This window comes from Thunnus thynnus, chromosome 9 (assembly GCF_963924715.1).
Source record: "Thunnus thynnus chromosome 9, fThuThy2.1, whole genome shotgun sequence".
In the NCBI taxonomy this organism is placed as follows: Eukaryota; Metazoa; Chordata; class Actinopteri; order Scombriformes; family Scombridae; genus Thunnus; species Thunnus thynnus.
Window position 1 is genome coordinate 13,679,882 of NC_089525.1, and position 22,539 is coordinate 13,702,420.

General features: G+C 42.0%; 1 protein-coding gene across 1 annotated transcript in view; it reads right to left on the bottom strand.

The window, feature by feature from the left end:
- The window catches only part of nexmifb (neurite extension and migration factor b), a 55,431-nt gene extending 33,996 nt beyond the window's left edge, over window positions 1–21,435 (bottom strand). The window contains exon 1 of the mRNA XM_067598989.1: window positions 21,296–21,435. The gene's annotated coding sequence lies outside the window, so the exon portion shown is untranslated. The remainder of the gene's footprint in view (window positions 1–21,295) is intronic.
- Window positions 21,436–22,539: the final 1,104 nt, after the last annotated feature.

Consider the following 22,539-nt stretch of genomic DNA (forward strand, 5'->3'; position numbering starts at 1 on the left):
ATGTGATACATTCAATGAACATTTTATTTTATCAGGTTATTTATTTGAAAATGCTGGATTTCCTCCCTCTGTCTCTTATCATAGTGCCATTGCTGGGCAAACAAATTAGGCACCCAGACCTTTTAATTGAAGCCTTTAACGAATCTTGAAGTGTTTAATGCTCTTTGTTCTATTGATCCAAAAAAGCCCACTGGGGCTGATCAGTTAGAGCCAAGGCTTTTATTATTAGCAGCTCCATTGCTAGTTGAATGCTAAACTTATATTTTTAATCTGACTGTGGTAACAGAAAGCATTCCTGACCTTTGGAAGACAGCCTACCTTTGCATACTTTTGCATAAAGGGGAGTCCAATGAGCTAAATAATTGTCAGCCAGTTTCTAAGCTATCATGTCTAGCTAAAGTGTTAGAGAAACCGATAAACGATCAGGCGAGAATTTTTTATCTCTACACTCATTTTAAAATCTTATCAATCAGGATTTAGAGCTGGGCATAGTACTGTGATGGCAGCATCAAAAGTCTTTCTAGTGCATTAGATAACAACCAGGATTTTGTTGCCCTTTTTATTGATTTTATTTATCGCTAAGGCTTTCAGTTCTGTCAATCATCAAGTTCTTTTGAAACACCTGGAATCTATTGGCTTTGATGAAAAGTCGTGTAATTGGTTTGCAAATTATCTCAGTGGGAGAACACAAGCTGTTGTGGCTAATGGCTCTCAGTCCAGCTTTATGAGTGTTAACAGAGGTGTGCCACAGGGTTCTATTCTAGGACCACTTTTATTCACAATTTTTATAAACGAATTAAGTGAAAATGTTAGAAACAGTACAATTCATCTTTGCATGGACGATGTTATCCTCTATACAGCAGTGCACTCTGTTGCATGCTGATTTCTAGAAAATAGTTCCACTGAAGTGAATATTACCCTTAATGGGACACCAATTGAAAGAATATCCTCTTATAAATATCTTGGTTTCTTGCTTGATGACAAGCTGTGATCCTTAAAAGCAAAACTGGCATTCTTTTATAGAAATAAGGCATGTATTACCCAGAATTGCAGAAAGCAAATTCTTCAGTCAACCTTTTTATCCGTTATGGACAATGGGGATGTAATTTATATGCACTCTCCTCTTAAACCTCTCGATGCAGTCTATCGTTCTGCCCTTAGGTTCATAACTGAAGATGGCTTTTGAGCATCATCACTGTATACAATATGAGAAAGTTGGGTGGCAGTCATTGGCAGTGAGAAGAGAAAGGCACTGCATTCTATTTATTTACTAAGTACTTCTTGGTGAAACTTCCTGGGTATCTCATATTTTTTTAACTTTAATAGATCATTGTCCCACTGCACTACGTCCCAAGACTACTTAGTCCTTGGAAAACCATCGTGTTAGTACTGAGATTGGGAAACTGGCCTTTAAATACTATGCTCCACACAAGTGGAACAATCTGTAGAAGCTTGTAAAATTAGACAAGCTAATCCCTTTTAATCAATTTAAATCTCTTTTGACTGACAGAGAGCAGTGTGAATGCATGCTTTTTCTTTGAATTGATGTTGTCTCTTTTGTTGATGTATTTGGCCTGTTTGTTGTAATAATCTGTTGATGTATACCTTAACTTTCGTGTGCTTTTATTTTTTTATATGCACTGTAATCTGGGTGCCCTTGATAAATAAAGGTCAAAATTCACCAGGACCAATCAAAGATATAACAATTTGGACAAATCTGGGACAGTAAATTGACACGTGACACTACCTAACTCCTGTCCAAGATCAACAATTTGCATCTGAGTACTGGAAAGGACAAGAAACCAGTTTGAATTTAACTCAATGTGCTGCCAATGTAAACAATACATTTCAAATATAATAATTTTGCAGCTATAAAGTAGTGCACAACCTAATCGATTTGAATGTGACTCATCTACAAACGTACTGACTAAAACAAACAGAAAATATTAACATCTGAGAGGCTGAAACCAGTGAAATTTTGGCATTTTTGCTTAAAACATGATTTTAAAAATTGATTGTTTATGGAAATTGTTGCTAATTAATTTTGTCTATCAACTGATTAAGGAAAAAGAAGTCAAAAGACAGTAAAATTTGAGGTATTGAAGTACCAGCCAATACAGAACATTAGCTACTATTGTAAATATCTACTGTCTAAACTGGATTAATTTTTGTATTTTACACATAGCTTTCACTTTTATTGTTAAAAAAATATAAACAGATGAGTCCACATTATCAACCAACTGATGTGAGAGATATGAGAATATTATCAGCATTTTCTTTGAAAGTGCATTTGCAGATCCAAATCAAGGCCACATTACGGTTTTGTCATTGGAACAGTGCATCAACTCCAGCACAGCGCCTCTCTGACCTTGTTGAAACCACATTTTTTCCTGACAATTACAGCCCAGTATTAGGCTTTTGTCCTGTGCCATGCCATGGTGGCCTTGCTGCCTGTATCCAGCTTCTCCTGTGTGAATGACAGCTGATAAAAGCCCTGGGCTTTTGCTGGCGTCACTGCCACTATGTAATTCCACTGCAGGGGAGTGCTTTTAGCTATGAAGCCCACTGCCACAAGAGCACTAAAGACACAGGCACAAACCCTCGCCGAATTGCCCTTAAGCTCCAGAGACATTTCATCTGACATTTTATTGACAGAGACAATTGTCACTATTCTCACCGTGTGTTATTTATTGTATTGCATCAGTAGCTTTGTATATACCACCACCGACACAGAAGCACAACAGCAAGAGATAAGGCTGATAACTGGTGCATCAAGAACAGCCACCCTAATTATGAGGGCCTGCATTAAAATTTCAAAACAAAAACAAGATGACAATAAAGCCTCTCAAGTCAATAATGCACCAAGGCAGCACAGAACAAAATTATTTTCAAAAAGCCAGAAACCTTAAGTAAAATACTGAACCCAGTGTATTTGTGTTTTTGTGTGTGTGTGTGTGTGTGTGTTTGTGCATACGTGTGTGCAAGAGAGAGAAAGAGAGAGAGACCTTGAGTGCAATGGGAGGAGTTGATGCTGCAGCATTCAGGGAGGGAAAGCAAAGCTAACTGTGAGTCAGACTCTCTCTTTTCGGCCCTTACCTCCCTCCTTCCACTTCCACTCTCCCCTTCTCCTCCCCTTTCTCAGCCCTTAAGCAGCTGCCTCCACTTATGCAAGGCACATTTCAGATGACAGGAGGGAGGGAGAAAAAGGGGAGGAGGGGGAATGATGGAGGGAGGGGGTGAAAGGAGGAGCAGTGGGGGGAGGGAAACAAAAGGTTGCACGATGATTGCACAACGATTCAAAAGCTGCTGAAGGGGGACATTCCAGCCTAGGTGAGGATGCTTCCCCCCACCTCTCCACCTCCTTCTCCTCCTGCTCTAAAAACCCATGCTGCTATACATCAAAGAGGAGAAGGTTAACCGCTAGACACAGTAACCCCTGTAATAGAACTGTTTTCTAATGACCATCAAACAGTGTTTACTACCTCTGGGCCTGTGATTAATGGCTGTATGCACAGGCAACCTCCTACTGTATTTCACAACCTCTCCTCATGCTCGACACAGAGATGGTGAAAGAGATGTGGAGAGAAAATGACAGCTGGGATAGAGGAGTCTGGAGCTTCCTGGATGCTCCTGAAGGATCTTTTAGGACATAACCAGCTTGCTCTCCTGACCACTTCTATGACTTATTAGTGTCTAATATCAAAACACAACAAAAAGGGATGTATTGACAGTCCTGTGAAAACACAATCCCAGTGATTTTACAAATTATACTGGACAGAGGATGATGGAGCATTGGAACTGATTCAAATCACTTCAGGTTGGTTTTGAATTTATGAAATAAGATGGAATAAATTACTTTTTTTCACTTTGTTCATCATTCAATTCCATTATACTGTACAGGCCAATTTCACAATAAATGCCATTTATTTCATACAATTGTTATCTTGATTTTATTTCATCAAAATATCATTACATGTATGCCCAGTATTAGAACTGCAACAATTACTTGATTAGTCGATTAGTTGTCAACTACTAAATTAATTGGCCAGTGTTTTCAGAATCTTCTACAACAAAAACCTAAATATCTTTGGGTTGTGGACTGTTGCGGACATTTGAGGATGTCACCTTGGGCTTTGGGGAACAGTGATTGACATTTTTAACTATCTTCTGACATTTTGTAGACCAAACTACTAATCAATTAATCGAGAAAATAAGTGACAGATCAATCAATAACGAAAATTGTTGCAGCCCTACTCAGTGTCTTTGTTGGTTACCTTGAGCTGTAGGTGTTAATACAAATTCTGAACAATAAAATCTTGATGCTTTCCATGACAATGCATTTTTAGATACTGAAACGGTTTATGAAACACCAGAGGAGAATTTTCTCTGCCAAAAAATGTTCAGGTTATCTGAAAAATGTAAACTCACCAAATGTGGAGATGTGTGGTTTTTCACAGGACTGAAAAGCCATTAAACATCACTTTTGAGACACAATGAAAACAAACAAATGAAGAATGCTGAAAATGCCACTTCTTTGTGACATTATTAAATATCTCTACTATTTTGGCCAATTCACGAAAGGCATCGAGTGCTAGACACTGATGCAATTACTGTTTATCAGTGAGGACTGCACCAAAATCAAGAGCAACATGCTCTTACATTTCTTTTAACACTAGAATGTGTATTTAAAACAAATTGAAGGCCTCCATACACGTTGTGTAATTGCAGTGCACCAATCCTTGTTTAGAAATTGCTCTCTCGCTAATGGATTTAGTATCATGTATTCATTGTACTGCAGATATTTTCAGGCTTCATGTAATTGTCTAATCATTTTTAATACTGACTGACAGCATGTCGGTGCAAAACAACTTGTATTTTAAAGCTGGAAAACTTTTGTTAGGTTGTAAACAAACTGCAAACATTTCACTGCAGACTCCTGTGTGATCATCAGTGACAAAAGGACAGTGAAGTTGTTACACTGTAAGGTCTGCTTCCCTTGACAACTGTGTTGATGGATGAGAATTACAGATGACTAACACTGTGACTGTAGCAGCTACCAGAGAGTAGGCTGAGGTCATTCCCCCAACTGCCTCTATCATCTTTGTGAAAAGCCAGTGTTAAGCAGGAGGGAGGCTGCAGGACCGATGCAGGCCTAAAGTTACTGCAGCAGCACAAATCATCCCAAGTTTGTCTGATAACTATTTTATTTTGAGCTGCAATAACTGAGATTTTTTTTATTGTTTTATAACACAAAATAACTCAAAATAATACAACAGATCTATCATATTGTCATATTGATTTGTGGTTTGTGGACTGCAAATTCTATTTTGAGAATTAATTTTTTGCTACTCAACAAAACAGGTTTGTTGTAAGAGCAAGTTATATTTGTTTTCACTGTGTTCATTCTGAAACTTATAATAAAACTGTAAATGCTAAAGCTAACCATAATCATGTCACTTTTAAAAAATATAATTGTACGATTGTCTCAAATCAAATATTTATAGTTTACAAAACAATTTCTGAAATATCAGAATCTTCATGTGGAATTAGGCTCCGGCATAGCCTACTCCGTCGCTACTGTTGTGGCTGTAAAATGGTGGATAAATTGTTTTGAACATCACACACGTCACTATCAGAATTTGATCAGTTCGGTCCAATAAAGAAGAAGAGCCACATATTCAATTATTTTATCCTCATTCAAGTTAGCAGAGAGCTAACCAGAAGTTAGCCACTCAGCCAGCAGAAGTCTCTATTGTGCATGCTCTGCCCTTAGAGCATGCACAATAGAGACTTCGGTATGCATTCATCCGGCCAGCACAGGAATATCAAACCCGACACCAGATAAAAAAGATTTATCTGATAGGCTTAATCAGCCTATCAGAACAATGCATAATCAGCATTGTGTGAACTTGTTTGGCAAGGGCTTGATTGTAACAGACGTTCATTTATATGTAAAGGTTCAGCCCTGCAGTATTAAAGGAATAGTTAACATTTTGGGAATTTTGCTTATTTACTTACTTTCTCTCTGATAATTAGATGAGAGGATATACCACTCACATCTGTGTGCAATGTATGAGGGAGCCAGCAGGCAATTAGCTTAGCTTAGCACAAAGACTAGAAGTGAGGGGAAACAGCTAGTCTTGCACTCTCCAAAGTTTAAAAATATTTCTACCAACACCATATTTGACTTTAGTATGCTATGATATTAATCATGGTCGAACGTTCATGACCATGCGATATGTAATTGCCAGTTGGATTAGCATTAAGATTTGTTTTGTTTGTTTTTTTCACAAGCTGAATCTGAACACAACACCTTAAAACCTGCAGCTATCAGTATTTTTTCCATTAATAATGAATGAAACCACTCGGTGTAATGTGAAAGGGTCACTCATGGTGCTGTAATCACAAGAATTATCACCCAATTCTGCAGCTCTACTGACCATTTCAGTGCCCTCTTTTAACACTTAGCTCAGTGTTTTGGTTTTTCATCCCACACATTTACTGTATAGGTCAGTCTGAGCAGCTCTCATCGACCCCCTCAGGCAGATTTTTCAAGCTAAAATGCTTTGATAAACCCATTGTACCTGCCCAGAACCAAACAGCAGAAGAAGTTAGTGACTAGTTGGTGAACAAAGTCAAGCATATAGCAATCTGACAAGGACCAAGATATTTTCCTTAGGAGTTGAGGGGGACAAAACCAGAGCTAAAAGGAGAATGGATACTGAACCTACAGGTCAAATTGACAGAAATATGACTCCAAATGAATGTTAATGTTGCTCCATGTATGCTGGATATGAACATTTGCTAACATGTTAGCCATGACATGTGGTGGGTGTCTATCATGGATGTATTATAAGAGCTGGATACCGGACTAAAAATGGCACCCATTCAGTCCTATAGGAATTGCTCGCCTGGTGCATACGCGTTGTGCAGCTCACTGAATATGCGCAGTAGTGATTCCCCTGCTGGCCCCGCCCACGAGCTCCTGTTCGGCCCATAGACTTTACATTGTGATGATGTCACGGATTTTTAAATCGCTTTTCTTGGCTCGAGGAAAGTTCTACAAACATAAAACCTCCATGGATCAAAAGTTCATAATAGAAAGAGTTATAATTGACGTTGTTTGCAGTTCGAGGGGTCCTGTCAACAGTTTTACTGGCGTCTCTTTTACTATGCTGGTCTATGGGGAAAATCCTTTTTGGGCCGCAGGCGGGTTTTTCACTGCGGTACCAGTGGCCACTGGAAAAAATTGGCTGCAAGGCTGAGCAGTGGCGCCCTATCCAGCTTATATTATACATCCATGGTGTCTATCTGTGGGTTTTATTTAGATAATTTTCGGCCCCTAGTGGCCAAAAATTGAATAATTCAGCTTTCAGGTTCTTTAGACTGAATGTTTGAAAGTTAACAGGTGTTGCAACAGTCCAGCCTAAATGAACTATGACTACTACACTCTTGCAAAGAAGGCATAATAACACAACGTTGCAAGCAAACGTTAACAAATATCTGAGGGTAAAACCAAAGAGCAGACTGACTGCTGGTTAAATCTGTAGTCTTTCAACAGTCACTCAACAGTGTGTGTCCGTAGTGGTTCTTAAGTGTCAAGAAACAATCTTTTTTGTCTATCAATGAAAAATAACTCTGGTACACCCAGTAGATATGCAGCATCTGACAGAGAGCCAGCCAGCATGCAATAAATTGGAAAGGGTCATTAAAACCTAAAACACTACTTGAGTGCTACTTCGCTTTCTTTGGAAATAATTGCAAAAGTCTTTTCTAAATATTTTTGACGATTTAATGATGCACTTTCAGGTTACTTTGAGAATTTGGAACACAGAAGGGTCACTTACTAATTTATTCAGTCAGGTAAGGGAGGAAAATTTGGAAAGCTGAGAAATTTCTAAAATGACTTTGTTTTCACCAAGAGACAGAGCGTGATTTCTTGAGTTTCTTCCAATTTTTTCTAAGTACGAGTATTGTTCAGTGCGCTTAATCATCCACAATTCCATTGGTGAAAAAATTAAACTAATTTATGGGATAAGTAGCCACAAGAAATCTGCACTGTTTGAGACATCAAGGAATAGAAAATATGACTAACAAGTAAGCATTCAGGGGACAAATATTCTTCATCTTTGGCTTCCCAATCCCTCCTTTTCTGGCACAATAAATGTCCCGCTAATACACTCCACAGTCTCTTGAGTCGAGACAAAAGCAGATCATTGATAACAGCTCAATAAGTGAGCATGGAGGTCTGTCGAGGGCTTTGAGGAATTTCCAGTCAATACATGACCATAATGGATTGCACATGGCGCTTTTTAAAACTGTATTTTAGTGCTGAAATTGCATTCACAGCAAACTTCTACACTATTAACCACATAAAGATACAATAATAGTGATGAAGACACAACAGAGTTATAAATAATAAGCAACTGATAAATAGTTGATGCATGTTAGAGATTTTTTTTGTATATTTCTCTTTCAGTTTTTTCTTAAAATCTAATAATAATGATCCGGAGAAAGGGATATATTTTATCCATCAGATATTACACCCTTATTATTTTTCTCTTTACATCAAGATCTTTCATCAGTATTTTGTTTTTCATCCACATCACAAAATTCATTCCATTACTCTCACAGTAAAGATTTCCCTTTGTTCTCGGAGCCACAAATTATTTCCCCGTTGCCTCAGAAGGCGACTCCTTTACTTGGCTTCAAAACCAAAGGACACGGGCAGGCGGGGGTGGGAGGAGGCGGGCTGGGAGAGGGGGGTTGGGTGTAGGGGGGGTCTAGAGGACAGCAGGAGAAGAAAGGAGATACACAGAGCAAAAGAGAGGATGGGAAAAGGGAGGGCAGAGGGAAAAAGCCAGAGAGTGAGAGAGACAAGACAAGCAAATGTGAAGGGTGTCAGTCAGAGCAAGTGTGTGTACAATGTGTGTGTATGTTGAATGGTGAGGACATAGGACAAAACAACGGCCCCTCTCTGCCCTTCAGACCCTCTACAAACTCAAATCTCAATATTCACCCACCAGCTCTTGTTGCTAATACGCTGTCTTCCTTTGAAATTTGTTTTCCCTTTTAAAGTCATTGATGTTATTAGTTTTTGAAACCCGGCTTAGAGGCTTATTGATAGGCTGCACAGATGGAAATATAAATGGCCTCGGAATCTCTTATGAGAGCGAACAATAATTCTTGTCTTTTGCTCGTGTGAAGTTGCAGCACATCTACAACACACAAACCGCCAGGAGGGAGTTTCTGTGTTTTCCTGCATCAAGACACTCTTGCACGTTGCAGTTTGGACCACAGTGTTTTCAGTGGCCTTTTCCAGTATTAAATAAAAACGCTGCATTCCTGTGGAACACTTAATCAGGCGGTATGAAATCAGTGAGAGCAGTAAAAGGAGCACACTGTCACGGCTTTAATGTGTGTCTCTCTGTGTTCTGGAGGGGGGTTAGCCTCTCTGATGTGCCACAGCTGAAATTGGCAGGCTATCAGTCACAACCCTGTAACACAATGTACAGCATTTCTAAACAGTATAAAGAGATATGACAGCCAAGAAGGCAGAGAGACAGATTGAGGGAGGGAGGGAGAGAAAAGATGGAGATAGAGTGCAAAACAAAGTGAGAGTGAGAGAAATGCCATTTATAGAAGCATGATGTGTAAGTCTAAATGTTTTCCTTACAACTGGGTCAGAATAGCACATTATTCCACACTCAGAAAACAAGCATTTAGTCTTGTGACACTGTCAGATCCAGCTCTTGGTGCAGCAGGTCAAATTTGTCATCAGAATAACAGAAACATCACCATCATGGTCTTTAAGCAATACCATATTGTGTCTAAACGTAGGAGAAGCCTCCAGTAAGTTGGCAAGATGTTTGGAGGGGGACAAGCTTTTTCAATGGACAAATGAGAACAAAGCCAGGTCTGCCTCCCTGTTGGTAATCAGACCTATTGATTAGTGGCTGTGTGGGTCTGTGAGGGGCCGCAGAAGCCTGGGAGCCAGTGGCTGTGTGCATATGCACAGGGGTATTAGCAGCGCTTATTCTCCAGGCCTGTGGGACAACGCAGCCTCTGAGCGAGGTGATTAAAAGACCCGAGCTATTGAGCTCCTCCAATCAATGCCCTCCTGTGCTACTGGACAGAGCTGGAAGCCGCTTCCTAAACAACAGACTCACACACTATCACTTCCCCATCCTACCATTTCCCTTCCCCCCAAATCTTAAACCAAAGCCAGCTTCGTTAAGTGTTGGGGCCAAAGGGGGCCAAATCCCCATTGCTCTGCTGTATTGCTCGCCTTGACCACACCACATTGCAAAGGGACTTGCCATTTTCATCATGTGCAATAGCCAATTAAACAAATCTAATACTGGAGAGAGGAAGGGGGTGTGGGATAAAAGTAGGAGCTTTTCATTTAAATGGATAAGGTTAATGAGTTATTTGTATGGTTGACGTATTCCAATTGTTTAAAAGGTTAGGCGCATCTACACAGCTGCCCTTTGGAGTGATCTCCTCTGTTTCACGCTCCTTCAAGCAGTGGTAATGAGAGGTCACTATGCACCATGAGGGCCCTGAGAGCCAGCAGCCCCAGCCAGACAACTACAGCCACCGTCATATTACTATTTCCTCAAAAATAAACAGGCCTTGAAGAGAGGAGCAGGTCATCTCGGCCCTTTCTCTTAACCTGCGTCTCTCTTTCTCCCTCTGTCTCTCTCTTTTTCAATATCCTGACAAGTGGTCTGCTCTCAGCTTGCCGTGACCAGAGAACACTCCTCTCTCTTGTTTTTTTGTAACATCCACTTTCATATTTTCAATAACTGCAGAATCCTATTTTTGTTTCCTAATGGAGCCTCTGTCTCTCTCTTTTTTTTCTTGTCTCTAAATTCCATTTCAGGGAACTGGCCTGTCTTCTTTACATCCACCGCCATAATCAGACCTGCTATTTTTTGTCGCTCCATGTATCATCAACACCTCGGGTTAATCCAGTCAAAAATATCACATATTGCTGACACATAATCAGCCATGGAAAACGTAACTCCATCACAGCATGATTATGAAATAGCATACAAGCGAGGAAACATATATATCATGCCAATTTGAAACTGTCCTCCCAAGAAAAACGACAGAATTAGTCGTTTCAGGAAGTGCCTCAAAACAACATTATGTTTATGTTCAAGTGACAAAGCCCTCTAGTGGCTTTAGTAAATATGACGGGAGGAATCACAAGAAGAAATAACGTTGTTACAGAGTGACAAAGTCCACAAAGGGAGGAAGTCGGGTGGATGGATGGGCCAACAAACATCAAACAGCAAGCTGAAATACGGGTTAGTTTTAAACTATGGCCGTGTCTGAAATCGCTACCTATGGTACAGTATACTTACTGTCTGCCATTTAATTTGAGTGCCCTATTTCTGACCGTGTAAATTTATCTGCTATGTAGCGCCCTCAAAAGATCCACAATGGAATGGAAAAAGTAGTGTTCATGGCATGTACACAACTTTCTATTGACAATCCCACAATGCAATTCTCCTCATTTTATTGATGCAAAAGCTATCATGTGACTCTACAGCTATCAGTGATGACGCAAAATGTCGATGATTAAAAGTGTCAGAAATCTCAATTTACTATCACAGTGTTTGTTTCCTTACTGTTACCAAGAGCTTTCTGTATCATAGCATTATCACATCATAAAATGTATGTGCTGTAATTTTAAACAGTGATTTGTAACTGTTTTGGCACAGACAAATGATGTCCTCATGCTTCTACGCGTCACTCTGGAATGCATGGACCAACAGCATATTTTGTCATTTAATTTGGACAACAGTTTCCATACTGGCCCCACTCTAGGCATGAATTTGTGTCGGTGAGAATCATGAGAAAACGCTTTGCTTAATTTAAAGCTATTGATTTGGTCATTATTTCATAAGCCGGTATGTCCAAATACAGGCACAGAAAAGCCCATATCACAGGCAGCCAGGCAGCCTGGGGTGTGTTGCTGTCAGGTTTGCCAGTGTGAGCGGACAGAGGCGGTGGGCTCTGCTTAAGACAGAGTATTGGACAAACACAAACAAACGAGGCAGCGGCCACTGTGACTCAGTGCTCTAATGAACCAGCGTATTGACTTGCTGGCTTTCTCTTTCTCTCTGTCTCCATGTCTCTCTCTCACACACACATTCTGTCTCACTCACTCTCTCCCTCTGTCTGCTGTGTTTGTATGGATCCCAGCTGCCATTCGGAATACCAATTACTGTAGGCCCAGGAGTGGGGGAAGGAGAGGGAGAGAGATAGAGGGAAGGGGAGACTGGGAGAGCGAAAGAGGGATGGTGGGGAAGGAAGGAGGAAAAAAGAAAGGAGGGAAAGAAAGAGGCGGAGCTGTGGAGAGGGGGGGAGGGAAATGGTTGGCTCGCTGGCAGGCGATCCAGGAGGCTTGTCCTCACATGGTGGCCAGGAGAAGCAGCTCAGAGTTGTGGATGATGGCGAGGAGGAGGAAGAGGAGAAGAGGGGGGTCTTCCCTGATGCTGTGGCATCTCGCAAGAAGGGAAAATCAAAAAGTGTCTCCATGTGTGACGTGTACACCCCTGATGCTGTAACACTCTTGCAGCTGACGCACAAGGAGGGAAAATCAAAGGGACTTTTTTGTCTTTTGTGGTCTGCCACAAATAGGTGCACCGCTGCACAGGGAGGGACTGGAGAGGGGGGGGTGGGGGCAGGTGTCAAGTGTTTCAGAGAGAAAAGTAACATTTTCCCTGCAAATTCCTGGGATGAAGCTGGGTGCTACGTCTCCCATTACAAGATATTTGTATTTGATAAAGGGATTTGGACCGTGGAGAGCTTTTGGTCCCGATGACACTCCTTCTCTCCTTCTCCGTTTCTCCTCTCTTCGCCATCCACCGCAACAATTCTCATGACAACCATAATGAGCATGCTCACATTCTGCACGATACCACTAATTTGAGAAATTTCCAGCACAAAGACATAATTAGACAAACTAATTAGACGAAGACTTCACTGCACAGAGATCCTCCGCAGTTCAACTCATCCGCCTACCTGCCGAGGACTAAAATAGGAAGCAGCCGTCAAGCCCATCCATGCTTATTCCCCTCAGTTAGGGCAGTGAGATGTTTGTGAGATGGCGCACAAGGGAGAATAACATGATCTCTCCCAAGGGCTGCAGCCACTCCTCGGCAGCAGTACAGCAGGATCTTTGTCGTGGCTTTAGTGTCACATAGGGCTAACAGGTCTTACCCAGCCACAGATTGTCTTCCTATTTATATCTGAGGCAGCGATATTGTCTAGATGCTGCGAAAAAGCTGTCTGAGAACAATCTGCACAGGCCTACAGCTACACGCCACTGTGTAAGACATATTAATAAATCAGAGAGAGGTGCTCAGATGTGCCATGAACACTTAAAAATACACAGAGTTCCGGTTGAGGTGTTCATAGTGAGCTATAGGTGAAGTGGTGGGTTTTCTAATGAAGAATATGACGAGAGTACTTAGAGAGAGTTGGAGAGGCGAGGGAGGTAGAAAGGTAATTGATTTTAAAAGTGATGGGAAAACCCACAGGTCTCAGGAGGGAGCAGCAAACCGTCTCGATGGATACGGAAGCCCCAGCTGCCTCCAAGAATAATGGAATTAATTCTTAGTCTGATTTAAATACATTTTATAATGGGAACTTAAATTAACATTTCCTAAAGCCCCAAGAGAGGGAGTCAAAGTGTAAATTGTTACAAATTTTTTTTTTACTTTTCTCTCGACAATGGAGCCTTTGTCCTCAGAATATGTGTTACTTGTAGGCACTCTGTGTTATCCAAATAGCAGTGTTCACTCGCTATCATTTTTGCACAGGGTGAGAGGAAAAAAACATAAATAACATTATTATTATACGAATGCAGGCTTGCACGTATACACACAAAACAAACTTCCATGCCCACATAGAAGCTCAAGGGTCCAAATAAGCATGAGCACATGCATACGTACACATTCATATTTCCAAATGCTTGGCAGGCTGTCACTGCATTCACTGTGGAGTCTGTAGGCAGATTTGTAAGTGTATCTGGGAGAGAGAGACAGACTGGTGTTTGTTACTGCTAATTTTGTGTCAGGTCACTAAGTCCTGGTAGACTCGGTGCACCTTGGGATTAACAATGAGCACAGAGGGCTTCTCTAAGCACTGGCTGCCCCTAAAACAGATCATTCATACGCATACATACACACACACACACACACACACACACATATACACACACACACACACACACACACACACACACATTGTAACACATTCACAATGCACATGGATACCTTACCCCACCTCTCCAGAGGCCTCATCACTGGAGCCAAAACATTGCAGCAGCATACATCTTTGATAGTGAGTTTTAAACCTATTAGATCATATGGCTATAAAGTATGCATGCAGACTGTACACTAGCTCTCCCCTGAAAAAGACTTTCTCTCAATGGAATTACCTGCATAAATAAACCATAAGCAAATCCCAAATAGTGCACACAAAAGGCAAAAAAAGGCGCAATGATACACAGGCATACACACACCTCAGAGACAGATCTCAAAGGAGCGGGTTATACACAACGTAATTTGAATATAAAAGGGAAATACCTGGTGTTGTGATGCTCCCAAAGTATTTAGCCCATAGTGACAGAAACATCGCTGTATCATAACAGTGATAGAAACGGAAAAAAGATATGTGGAGGTGCACTGGAAGCAAGATTAGTGGACGCTATGGATGAGGAGCAAGTACATACTGTACTAGATGCTGTACATACACAGGTATGTTAAAGGTATGAAAGTGGAAAGTTTCTCTTAAAACCTTCATAGTTATCATTTCTTGTCTTAATAGCAGCATGTTACCAAATTGCTCTTTATTAAAAGCAACTCTTTCAAGTTACTCACTAGTACTAGTGAGTGCATGTACATGTGTTTTTCTAAGTTATTGTTTGTTTTCAGCAGGCTAGTATGCACTTAAGGAAGTATAGCATGTTCATAATACACCTCCATAGATTTGTTAGGAAGAGCAATCATTTCAAGATTTCTGGCCTGACTTTTTAAGACCAACTTTGAGAATATAAAAATGTTTCTCCACAAAACCCTTTAATTTTTTTCATAAAAAGTAGCCAAACTTCATAACTGTTTTCATTACCGATTAATCTACGAAAATAATATGGTTTATAAAATGTCTGACAACAGTGAAAAAAAAGGCTATCACAATTTCCTAGACCCCATGGTGACTCAGATTGCTTGTTTGTGCAACTAACAGTCCAAAACGTGAAGATATATTTAGTTTACTATTGAATAAAACAAATACAAGCAGCAGATTCTCCACAATTTAGCAGCTGGAATGAGGGAGTATTCTGCTTTTCTTCTTGAGAAATTGGATCGGCAAAATATGTAACAATTTGAAATAAAAACACTGAACAAAATGAAATACTACATTGAAAAATAAATGTGGTACTTTATTCCAAAACAAATCTATATAAGTATATATAATATATAAGCGACCACCACTAGCATTATGCAGAAGCCTGGAAATTATTCAGCTAATCCAGATCTCCTGAATTCCAACAGTATACAAGATATTACAATGAATCTCTGAGGCTTTGGGTGACTAAGTGATGAATTAGCCCTTTTATCAGCGGCGACTACGCTGAGGTGCATATTTGACTCCTTCTGGAGAGCATTTTACTGGCTCAAGTGTGATGTATGTGGGCTGTATTCTGACAGTGTCGCTGAATGATGACTTGGGGAAATGGGTTAGAAGAACACAGAGAGATAGTGAGTTGAAAAATGTCTATTTGCGCATGACAGGGCTTCAGTAAGTCACTGAATGTCGCTATCAGGGGCGAGCCCAAAATAAATGCATAGCAGGCATCCTGGCCCTTCATGTCTCTTTATGCTAGAATTAGCCACTTGTTTATGACAGCAAAGACTGGGTCACTGTCATGATGTAAAATATATGTGTGTGTGTGTGCGAATGTGTGTGCACTGTGAGAAATAGCAGAGTCTGAAGCTGAAGAAAATCCAGAGCCGGCACAAATTCTTACTGGAGTGTGCTGGAGCTAACACACACACAGGGAAGCAAGCAAGTATACACACAGCTGTACATCCTAGAAGTCAAAGAGCCACAGTAGACACTTCATACACTCTTCTGAGATGCATCTGAAATGAGAAGTCCTAATTATTATTTCCATTGTGCCCCACTCCTGTGACAAGGACCACTAGCTGTGAATGATTATAATTATTACCCATAGTAGAATAGCAGTCATGCTGTTGTATCATCAGCAACATCATCCAACAGATCAGGGTCAAATCCAACTTGAAATTCATGTATGCAATTCAATTCACATTCTCTGTGTTAAGATATTCAAAAACATTTCTCATTTGACTTCTGCTTAGATGTGTCGCGCATGGATAATGTTTTGCCTCTGGCGTGCTATGGTAAATGGAAAGTAAAGCGTTATTCGTCAGCTGACTGTATCTGACAAGAAGACTATTGCATTTGCTCAACAGGCTTTTGTCATTCTGCTCTCTGCATCAACCGCAACGTATGATAAAATAGCTATTCGATTCAATTATCACTAATGTTTGATTAGGGCACAAATGGCGCAGTCTCCACAAACAGCAGCACAATTAAAGTGAAATGAATTACAACGAATCTTAGACCGAATGCTATAATGCCATACATTTTAAACACTCAACTTGTACACTGTGAAAAGATTTACAACAAAATATAGCCTGTCTCTTATTTGCACATAAATTCACAACATCGTTTAGAGTAGAAAACAAGCCTGTCTTGAATGGCTGGTAATTATGTACAGCAGCAAATAAAGCGTGGTTCCTTTCTGAGGCACTGGTGGCTTGTTAAGTGGTGAACAGACAAAACAGCATTTAGAAAATGAAAGGTGCAGGGAAACATCCAGGGCACAGCGAGCTTCTCTCCCATTAGAAACAACACTGTCTATCTCACGACTGTTTGTTTGTTCCAACTGGCTGTGCTGGGAGGACGCACCCTGAACCCCCACCACCAACAGTAACTATGTCTCTCCCTTTATTTGTCCCCTCGTCTCTGTACTCTCCCTCTGTCTGTCCGTCCCTTCCTCTAATCTTCCCACCATGTCCGTCCCCCCCCTTCCCCTCTGCAGCTCCTCTCTCACAGCACATCCTACCCTATGTTTTGCTCCCTTTCTCATCATCAACCCCTTTTTTCATCCCACCCCCCTCCTCCCTTTCCATCCAACAAATCAAAGATAAGGCTAATGAAGGTGGCTTATTATTCCGGTATTCAGGATCCTGATGGTATACAAGTCCAGCTCAACATGGATATGCGACTCCTCTGGCTCCAACATGAGGAATTTAAAAAAAAAAAACATGTTCAAATTAGACAAGGGGCGATGAATCTATTAGTGTTATTATATAACAAAAACCAAGGCTGTTATTGCCACTGTGTGTGCCATTACAAAGGGAACAATACATGGGAGCACAATGTGCGAAACCAATTAAAATCCAGCCCCGTCATATAGCTTCCTCCCTCCCGAGTCATGTTGTGAATATGCTGCTTTCACACCATTCATGTCAGTGCACCTGTGTCCACTGCATTAAATCCCCACCTCTTTCGTCTCCTTCTAAGATTTCCCAGCATCAGATCTCACTATCTGTTTCAAGAATCCCATGAGTTGAAATACAAGGGGGCCCAGGAGAGTGCGAGCGGAGAAAAGGGAAATTTCACATTATCTATCCATCTGCAATATAAGGGTCTGATGTGGAAGCAGGAAATGAGCTATGAACGTCAAGCCCGCGTGCTCACGGTCCCAGTGGCCACCAGCCTACATACTGAGATCAAGTAGGCAATACGGAAAGTGGTTTAATAGACCCCAGTTTAATTGGACTTTTATTTGTTAATGGCAGAAATCCTGATGCATTACTTTAATTATCCTGGCAGAACTAATTCATGAACACGGTGCAAAAATGTGGCCGGAGTTGGCATTCAAATAGCATCCAACTGCTTTTTTTTTTTTTTTTTAAAACCTCCTATCCTCAAAGTGCTCTTGAATCTTTTGCCTTCCACAGGAATCTCTCTGATAGGACTTGTAAGGCGTGTGATGGTTGAAACCCTCAGTGTACTTTAACCAGCCAGCTGCCGTGAATGAATCCAGTGAGGGAGAGGAGGAGTGAGCTCTGAGGCCATTTTTCCCCTAAAAGTGCTGGGGCCCACCCAGATCCTATATGTGAGCATGCCCATGTTTGCCAGGCCCTCAGAGTGCAGAGAAGCAGCCCTCGTCAGTTTGGCTGCAGCTGGGGTGGGAGGGGTGAAGTACAGCTCCCCCTGCAGAGCGCTCGCCCAAGACAACCACAGGCAGCCTCTGCTCACATCTATACTCAGCCCAATCACACCTCAACTGCTTTGTCAATGCCGACCAGCAGCCAATGGAGAGAGAGATCCTTACTCTATGTCTGATTGCGCTGTTTTTAATTCATTACACTACTGCACTGTAACAGTTGTGCCTCAGTGCCTCACGCCTCATACTGACACATATTTTCTAAAATGGGGCATTCTTTAAAGTAGATTAGCACAGTTTGCCTGTCAGCTACAGATGTAATTTTTGCCTCTCTCAGCCACTCTGTATGTGTGTGTGTGTGTGTGTGTGTGTGTGTGTATATGTGTGTGTCAGGATGTGTTTGAGTATGTTTACGTGCGTGCGCATGAGTATGCCGGTAGCGTGTGAGTACAAATGCGTGTGTCTTCCTGGAACAGCTCCTGTCTGGGGGGCAGAGCAGGCAGCAAAGAGCTCAGCAGCGCCTCAGTCCCTCAGGACACGCTGCAGCTCTCTCCTCGCGGCCATGAAAAGCAATCAGGGCCCAGCCTTCTCCCCTGGACTTACCTCTGCCTTTAATTACAGAACTCAGCAGCGGCAGCAGCACAGAGAAAGACTGCCTCCGCTGGGCCACAGCCAGCATGTCACAGCCCAAACGCAGGGGCTGAGGTCGACGCAGCAGGGCTGTGCATACTGTGGCCTGACATAAACACAGTGTGCTTAAACATACAGTGTGGCTCTGATGGGCTCAGCGTGTTTCAGCACGGACTAGGACAGAGCCATGGTGCTTCCAGACTGGAGTGATACAATGTGTAGAGAAAACTGCAGCGCACCAGACATAAAACACAGCGGGGACTCTATATAGAAAAGGAAAGCCCTCTCTGTATGCTTAACGAGATGTTCTTGCCTGTATTCTGTCGATTGTGAAAGTCAGAGCATGTTATAGAAGCTAGTAGGCGACACCTGATTGCAAAAAAAAAAAAAAAAAAGCAATCATACAAAAGAAACATCTGTGATACTGTAGTGTCGTATCCAGATAGTTGTTGTTGTTGATAAGAACATACAAGGTGTAAGATATTAATAAAAGGTGCGAAAAAGGATGATTGATGAGGATCAGTTCATTCTGTATAACTGAGACTCTCTCCTGTACGACAGACGTGGTAGTCGAGGCCCAACACATGTGCCTAAGGCTGAAGCAGAGGAGAAGCCACAGAGCACACATGGGCAGGGGAAGATAAGAGACTATGTACACAAGCTGCTGGTTTTATTGCTGCAACATAACACTCGGATAGCATTTTAAACACATTTTCAGAAAACCTGCCAGCGCTATCCTCGCTACTGTGGATCAGAGCCACGGTGTTGAAATGTGTCATTGGGCTCAATTTCTCATCCAGTTTAGAACGGCACTTTTAGTGAAAACAATGAGACTGACCAGGCAAACGCTGTAAAGACAAACATATCGCAGAATGAAGACACAGTTTGATATGATACCTCCTATTAGTTTCCGCATCTGTGATCTTCAAACAAAACCAGACCAAGGAGGCCCCTCTCCCGTCCACACGTCACGTAGCCTCGGGCCCAATGGCACACTGTGCCGTCACACATGATAATGACACCCACATCAACTTGTCAACTCAATTTGGCCCTCTTTTAGGCTCTCTTTGACTCAATCAATGCATGGCCTTCCATCTGGTTTCCACTGCTGTCTTCACATTAGGACACAGAGAGGGCAATGACAGGCATTTTACACACGCACACACACATCCCTCTCACTGCGCTCTGGTCCAGTGCACTTTAAAGATTACATCTTCAGCAAATCTTCCAACAAAGTAACCCGATGCATGCTGAAAAGTCAGAAACACACCCTGTCAAATAGGCTAACAAAAACTCCAAAACATGAATCAAACCAAGTCACGTCAGGTCATTAACTGTGTTCTGGGCAGATCATTAATTGCGACGATAAATTCGCCACTTCTTATTTGAAAATCCTGTCTAACAAAGCACTCCAATAAACATCAGCCGGGGAAATTTCTGGCTCGTTAAAATTTAATCCAATTAAAATCCTATTTGAAACAAAGTTAACAACAAATTCTAACACCTCCACAAAAACCCGAGCAGAGCAGAGGCTGTTATTATGGGCTGCAGCTCATTATTTCCTAGCATGCCTTGTCTGGCTTGCAGTGAGGCTGACTGGGACATCCAGTAAACATCTGTCATGAGGCATCCTTAAAAGGGGAGCAGAGACACAGTAAGCTACTGATCTAGTGACCCGACAGTGCAGGCATTCACACATGCCTGGGTGCACCTGTGTGTGCCTCTGCTATCATGATGTTTAGGCCAATTTTAAGAATTTGTTCGTTTATGAATCATTTATTCGCCATATCACAGAGGGCCTAGCTGTAAGATGATGTGTTATCCCATTGGGTTTCAATAGCCCATTCATGAATCATTCATTAGTTTGGACTATAAGATTATGCCCCTTTATTCATTTCTTATTCATTTTTGGGGCAGCACTGCTCTGGATGCATAACGTTGATTCAAAATGACGTCCACAGGCCACTGTTTGTCTCCAAAACATACAAACAGTGCAGGGTAACTGCCTTCAATATGAACAACCACACGTGGCATCTGTATTTGTGTTGCATTTCTGTGCCTAAAGCGAATAGGTCAGAGCCTGTGCTTTAAATAAGTGGGGGTATTTTTCGCAGGGAATGGGTAATCGATGGAGCAGAGACGAATGAATGTAGGCTACGACAGCTGTCCCAAGGAGGTAGGGCTGCTACTACGTACACCGCATGCTTGGTGTGTTCTCCCTTTGAATAAAATGTCCGATCAGATCAAATCAGGGGAAGCAGGGATAGCCTATAAATCAGTGTGTGTATAAATCAAGCTGTCATGTGCATACCTAATAGAGCTCGCTCCCTATTCAAATACACAACGGCACGCTGAATAGCAGCATAATAACGTTTCACTGCCTACCTCCAGAGCGTATGCGCCCAAACTGCGTTTTTTTTCCCCCGTCGCAATGGGATCCTTCTCAGCTGCTGTGGACAGTATCAGAGATGCGTCTTTCCCCCGAAATGCAAACACTTCCCCTGCATGTTCCCCCCTCCCACCCTCCCCGCCACCAGCACCAGCAGCAGCAGCAGCAGCGGCAGCAGCAGAAGAAGCAGCAGCAGCCCGGGCCTCCAGTAATAGCAGGTGGACGCGCCTCTCAATGATGGAGACAGCGCGACTCTCCTCTCCCCCGCCGCTCCATTTTCAATTACGGAAGAATTCGTATTCCAGGAAACGCGCTATAGAGCAGCCAGCATGTCCTAATATCGCCGCTTTCCTCCGGACAAACAGGGGCCGTCGCCTGTCAAACTCCCGATTCGCGGTGCCCTCTCGCCTGTTATCAACCTTTCACGAGATGCTTGATGTTGCCATTGTCACGGCGTATTTTTTCCTTCCTTCTTTTTTTTTTTCTTTTTTTTTTTTTTTTTGCAGCTGGACCTCTCCCCCTCCTTGCGGCGCGCAGTCTCGTAGGCGCGCACTTCGCCTGCTCCCCCTCCGATTCTTCTCGGTCCGACCTATGAGCGCGCACAGCCAGCCGACGCAGGGCCACGCACTGCTTGACGGACGCGCTGAGCAAATCAGGTAGCCCACTCCAAATAGGACTGTATCATAACAGGGCAACTGCAATGACATGAATAATGAAACGGCTACTCATGTATGCCTATGCTGGATGATCGGCCCACTCATAACACCACAACACTCACCGGACTGGAAGCAATATTTGGATAGACTTGAGTCTCTCTCTCTCTCTCTCTCTCTCTCTCTCTCTCTCTCTCTCTCTCTCTCTCTCTCCCAGTATGAATTGGGTCTGCAAACTGTGAATAAAACAGCATTCAATGAATAAAGACAATGGGATGCAATATTATATTGGTATAACAGTATTTCTACCCATTTACAGCGACTTCATGGAAATGTGTCACTTGTCAATTGATCTTCACATTTTCTGAATTCACAGCGCACAGTTATGACATATGAAAGCTCACAGTGGTTTATTCCAGCATTTAAATGATACAATATGGCATTGAATGACAGGTCTGTACACACAAGCAAAACAACAACAACAACAAAACAAACTACTTTCGGGACTTAAAACACTACTTTCATTCCTAAATAGATTTTGGAAAGCTGTAGCATTGATATGCCGCTTTATTTGTAATCTCTATGAT